This window comes from Lygodium microphyllum, unplaced genomic scaffold (assembly GCF_053477565.2).
Source record: "Lygodium microphyllum isolate KBCC unplaced genomic scaffold, Lygodium_microphyllum_v1.1.10 scaffold_129, whole genome shotgun sequence".
NCBI lineage: Eukaryota > Viridiplantae > Streptophyta > Polypodiopsida > Schizaeales > Lygodiaceae > Lygodium > Lygodium microphyllum.
In genome coordinates this window covers 208,698-214,120 of record NW_028229612.1, presented here as the reverse complement: position 1 = coordinate 214,120, position 5,423 = coordinate 208,698, and the positions used below count along the sequence as shown (strand labels likewise).

General features: G+C 70.3%; 1 non-coding gene across 1 annotated transcript; it reads right to left on the bottom strand.

The window, feature by feature from the left end:
* Window positions 1-5,079: 5,079 nt before the first annotated feature.
* Window positions 5,080-5,198, bottom strand: LOC148008517 (5S ribosomal RNA). Its single transcript, XR_015690069.1, has one exon. It is a non-coding gene; the product is annotated as a 5S ribosomal RNA (ribosomal RNA).
* Between the last annotated feature and the right edge of the window lie 225 nt (window positions 5,199-5,423).

Genomic DNA, 5,423 nt, shown 5'->3' with positions numbered 1-5,423 from the left:
ACCCCTCCCCTTCCCCCCCTCCAAATTTCGCCCCCCCCTCAACACACACCACCCCACCCCTCCCCCGCCCCCGCCCCCAAAAAATTCGCCCCCCCCCAACACACACCACCCCACCCCCCCCCCCCAAAAAATTCGGCCACCCCCCTCAACACACACCACACCACCCCTCCCCCCCCCTCCAAAATTTGCCCCCCCACCCCCCGGCCCCAACACACACCACCCCTCTCCCCCCCCCCCAAAAATTCGCCCCCCCCCCCCCTCAATACACACCTCCCCACCCTTTCCCCCCCCCCCCCCCCTCAACACACACCACACCACCCCTCCCCCCCCTCTCAAAAATCCCCCCCCCCCTCAACACACACCACACCACCCCTCCCCTTCCCCCCCTCCAAATTTCGCCCACCCCTCAACACACATTACCCCACCCCTCCCCCCCCCCCCCAAAAATTCGCCCCCCCCCCCCTCAACACATACCACCCCACACCACACCACCCCTCCCCCCCCCCAAAAAAATCCCCCCCCCCCCCCCCGCCCTCAACACACACCGCCCCCCCCCCCCTCAACACACACCACACCACACCACCCCTCCCCCCCCCCCCTCAAAAATCCCCCCCCCCCTCAACACACACCACACCACACCACACCACACCACACCACACCACCCCTCCCCTTCCCCCCCTCGAAATTTCGCCCCCCCCCCAACACACACCACCCCACCCCTCCCCCCCCGCCCCAAAAATTCGCCCCCCCCTCCAAATTTCGCCCCTTCCCCCCTCGTCACTCCCCCACCCAACCCAACCCCGCGTCACCCCCATGACACGGCACACCCCCCCACCCCACCGCACCCCCCCACGACGCCCCCCCCCGCACCCCACCTCGAAAAACCCCGCTCCCTCCACGCCACACCACAAATGCCTCCGAAAACCCCGCTCGACCCACCCCACCCCGCGTCACCCCCCCACGACATGGCGCACCCCCCACCCCACCGCACCCCCCAACGACGCCGCCCCGCACCCCACCTCGAAAAACCCCGCTCCCTCCATACCACCCCACCACGCCTCCGAAAACCCCGCTCGACCCACCCCACCTCGCGTCAGCCCCCCACGACACGGCACACCCCCCACACCCCACCGCACCCCCCCACGACGCGGCGCATATCCCCCCCCCCCCCCCGCACCCCACCTCGAAAAACCCCACTCGACCCACCCAACCCCGCGTCACTCCCCCAGGACACGGCGCACCCCCCCACCCCACCGCACCCCCCCACGACGCGGCGCATATCCCCCCCCCCCCCGCACCCCACCTCGAAAAACCCCGCTCGACCCACCCCACCCCGCGTCACCCCCCCACGACACGACGCACCCCCCCACCCCACCGCACCCCCCCACGACGCCCCCCCCGCACCCCACCTCGAAAAACCCCGCTCCATCCACGCCACACCACCACGCCTCCGAAAACCCCGCTCGACCCACCCCACCCCGCGTCTCCCCCCCACGACACGGCGCACCCCCCACCCCACCGCACCCCCCAACGACGACGCCCCGCACCCCACCTCGAAAAACCCCGCTCCCTCCATACCACCCCACCACGCCTCCGAAAACCCCGCTCGACCCACCCCACCTCGCGTCAGCCCCCCACGACACGGCACACCCCCCACACCCCACCGCACCCCCCCACGACGCGGCGCATATCCCCCCCCCCCCGCACCCCACTCGACCCACCCAACCCCGCGTCACTCCCCCAGGACACGGCGCACCCCCCCACCCCACCGCACCCCCCCACGACGCGGCGCATATCCCCCCCCCCCCCCCCCGCACCCCACCTCGAAAAACCCCGCTCGACCCACCCCACCCCGCGTCACCCCCCCACGACACGGCGCACCCCCCCACCCCACCGCACCCCCCCACGACGCCCCCCCCCGCACCCCACCTCGAAAAACCCCGCTCCCTCCACGCCACACCACCACGCCTCCGAAAACCCCGCTCGACCCACCCCACCCCGCGTCTCCCCCCCACGACACGGCGCACCCCCCCACGACGCCCCCCCGCACCCCACCTCGAAAAACCGCGCTCCCTCCACAGCACCCCACCCCTCCTCCAAAAACCCCGCTCGACCACCCCCACCCCGCGTCACCCCCCACGACGCCCCCCCGCACCCCACCTCGAAAAACCCCGCTCCCTCCACAGCACCCCACCTCTCCTCCAAAAACCCCGCTTGACCACCCCAACCCCGCGTCACTCCCCCACGACACGGCGCACCCCCCCACCCCACCGCACCTCGAAAAACCCCGCGTCACCCCCCACGACGCCCCCCCGCACCCCACCTCGAAAAACCCCGCTCCCTCCATAGCACCCCACCTCTCCTCCAAAAACCCCGCTTGACCACCCCAACCCCGCGTCACTCCCCCATGACACGGCGCACCCCCCCACGACGCCCCCCCCGCACCCCACCTCGAAAAACCCCGCTCCCTCCACACCACCCCGCCACGCCTCCAAAAAACCGCGCTCGACCCACCCCACCCCGCGTCACGGTGCAGCCCCCACCCCAGCGCACCCCCCCACGACGCCCCCCCCCCCCCCACCCCACCTCGAAAAACCGCGCTCCATCCACAGCACCCCACCTCTCCTCCAAAAACCCCGCTCGACCAACCCCACCCCGCGTCTCCCCCCCACGACACGGCGCACCCCCCCACGACGCCCCCCCGCACCCCACCTCGAAAAACCGCGCTCCCTCCACAGCACCCCACCTCTCCTCCAAAAACCCCGCTCGACCACCCCCACCCCGCGTCACCCCCCACGACGCCCCCCCGCACCCCACCTCGAAAAACCGCGCTCCCTCCACAGCACCCCACCTCTCCTCCAAAAACCCCGCTTGACCACCCCAACCCCGCGTCACTCCCCCACGACACGGCGCACCCCCCCACCCCACCGCACGCCCCCGCGCACCCCACCTCGAAAAACCGCGCTCCCTCCACAGCTCCCCACCTCTCCTCCAAAAACCCCGCTCGACCACCCCCACCCCGCGTCACCCCCCACGACGCCCCCCCGCACCCCACCTCCAAAAACCCCGCTCCCTCCACAGCACCCCACCTCTCCTCCAAAAACCCCGCTCGACCACCCCAACCCCGCATCACTCCCCCACGACACGGCGCTCCCCCCCACGACACGGCGCACCCCCCCACGACGCCCCCGCGCACCCCACCTCGAAAAACCGCGCTCCCTCCACAGCTCCCCACGTCTCCTCCAAAAACCCCGCTCGACCACCCCCACCCCGCGTCACCCCCCACGACGCCCCCCCGCACCCCACCTCGAAAAACCACGCTCCCTCCACAGCACCCCACCTCTCCTCCAAAAACCCCGCTTGACCACCCCAACCCCGCGTCACTCCCCCACGACACGGCGCACCCCCCCACCCCACCGCACGCCCCCGCGCACCCCACCTCGAAAAACCGCGCTCCCTCCACAGCTCCCCACCTCTCCTCCAAAAACCCCGCTCGACCACCCCCACCCCGCGTCACCCCCCCACGACGCCCCCCCGCACCCCACCTCGAAAAACCCCGCTCCCTCCACAGCACCCCACCTCTCCTCCAAAAACCCCGCTTGACCACCCCAACCCCGCGTCACTCCCCCACGACACGGCGCACCCCCCCACCCCACCGCACGCCCCCGCGCACCCCACCTCGAAAACCGCGCTCCCTCCACAGCTCCCCACCTCTCCTCCAAAAACCCCGCTCGACCACCCCCACCCCGCGTCACCCCCCCACGACGCCCCCCCGCACCCCACCTCGAAAAACCCCGCTCCCTCCACAGCACCCCACCTCTCCTCCAAAAACCCCGCTTGACCACCCCAACCCCGCGTCACTCCCCCATGACACGGCGCACCGCCCCACCCCACCGCACCCCCCCACGACGCCCCCCCGCACCCCACCTCGAAAAACCGCGCTCCCTCCACAGCACCCCACCTCTCCTCCCAAAACCCCGCTCGACCACCCCCACCCCGCGTCACCCCCCACGACGCCCCCCCGCACCCCACCTCGAAAAACCCCGCTCCCTCCACAGCACCCCATCTCTCCTCCAAAAACCCCGCTTGACCACCCCAACCCCGCGTCACTCCCCCATGACACGGCGCACCCCCCCACGACGCCCCCCCCCGCACCCCACCTCGAAAAACCCCGCTCCCTCCACGCCTCCGAAAACCCCGCTCGACCCACCCCACCCCGCGTCACCCCCCCACGACGCCCCCGCGCACCCCACCTCGGAAAACCCGCTGCATCCACACCACCCCACCCCACCTCGAAAAACCCGCTGCATCCACACCACCCCACCCCGCGTCACGGCACACCCCACCGCACCCCCCCTCGACGCGGCGCATCCCCCCCGCACCCCACCTCGAAAAACCCCGCTCCATCCACACGACCCCGCCACGCCTCCAAAAACCCCGCTCGACCCAGCCCACCCCGCGTCACCCCCCCACGACACGGCGCACCCTCCACCCCACCGCACCCCCCGACGACGCGGCGTATCCCCCGCGCACCCCACCTCCAAAAACCCCGCTCGACCCACGGCACGTCACCTCACCCCCCCACGACATGGCACACCCTCCCTCCTAAGAAATCCCGCTCCGCAATGACACGGCACACACACCCCACTGCACACGACCCCCTCCCGCGACACGGAACCTTCCACCCCCCGACGGACCTCCTCAAGAAACCCCCCCACGACATGGCACCCCCCCGCGACATGGCACACCCTCCCTCCTCAGAAAATCCCCGCTCCAACAACCCGCCCGCGCAACATGGCACGCCCTCCCTCCTCGGAAAAACCCCGCTCCACCGAACCCCCCCACAACATGGCACACCCTCCGCTCCCAAAATACCTCGCATCTTGAGGAGGGGGTATCACGTGAGAGCGAGGCAGAGGGAGGGGCCAGGCACGACGTACGCAAAGACAATCGCGACGAGGAGAGGAGGCGCCGCGTCATGGCAAGGCGAGGGGGTTTCCTACCACGATGTCAGCGTTGGAGAGTCGAGACGTGATCCGAGGGGATTTCCATGCCACGGTCTCGAAACAAGCATGCAAAAGGGTGCAGCACCAAGACTTCCCGGGAGGTCACCCATCCCAGTACTGTTCTGGCCCAAGCGCGCTTAACTGCGGAGTTCTGATGGGATCCGGTGTATTAGCGCTGGTGTGACCGCACCACAAACACAAAGGAATTCCAAAGAGCTCTTGTATACTCGGAAAGTGGCACGAGAGGGCTCAAGAGCGAGGCATGGCGGCATGCCATGCCGCTCATGCCACGGAGGACGCGACTAAACGCGAACCCTAAACCCCGCGCACATGGAGGCGACGCACAAAAGATTGAATGCCGCCGTCGCGTGCCATTTCTAACACGAAGGGCAAGCATCCACGTGAAGAGCACCCCGT